The sequence below is a fragment of the Juglans regia genome, unplaced genomic scaffold, assembly GCF_001411555.2.
Source record: "Juglans regia cultivar Chandler unplaced genomic scaffold, Walnut 2.0 Scaffold_5771, whole genome shotgun sequence".
NCBI lineage: Eukaryota > Viridiplantae > Streptophyta > Magnoliopsida > Fagales > Juglandaceae > Juglans > Juglans regia.
Genome location: NW_023360639.1, coordinates 1 through 208, shown reverse-complemented (window position 1 = coordinate 208; position 208 = coordinate 1). Strand labels below are relative to the sequence as shown.

The following is a 208-nucleotide window of genomic DNA, read 5'->3' as shown; positions in this document are numbered from 1 at the left end:
GATGGGCAGGGCGAGATTTCCCGAAAAATCCACTCCCGAGTGCTCCTTCTTGTCAATTTATCTCGCAAGGCGGAAAAAACAAAAACGAGGGGTGCAACACGAGGGCTTCCCAGGAGGTCACCCATCCTAGGACTACTCTCGCCCAAGCACGCTTAACTGCGGAGTTCTGATGGGATCCGGTGCATTAGTGCTGGTATGATCGCACCCA

The 208-nt window shown here is 53.8% G+C and overlaps 1 non-coding gene across 1 annotated transcript; it reads right to left on the bottom strand.

Moving 5' to 3' along the window:
- Window positions 1–88: 88 nt before the first annotated feature.
- On the bottom strand, window positions 89–207 carry LOC118345922. The gene has a single exon (XR_004799353.1). It is a non-coding gene; the product is annotated as a 5S ribosomal RNA (ribosomal RNA).
- Between the last annotated feature and the right edge of the window lies 1 nt (window position 208).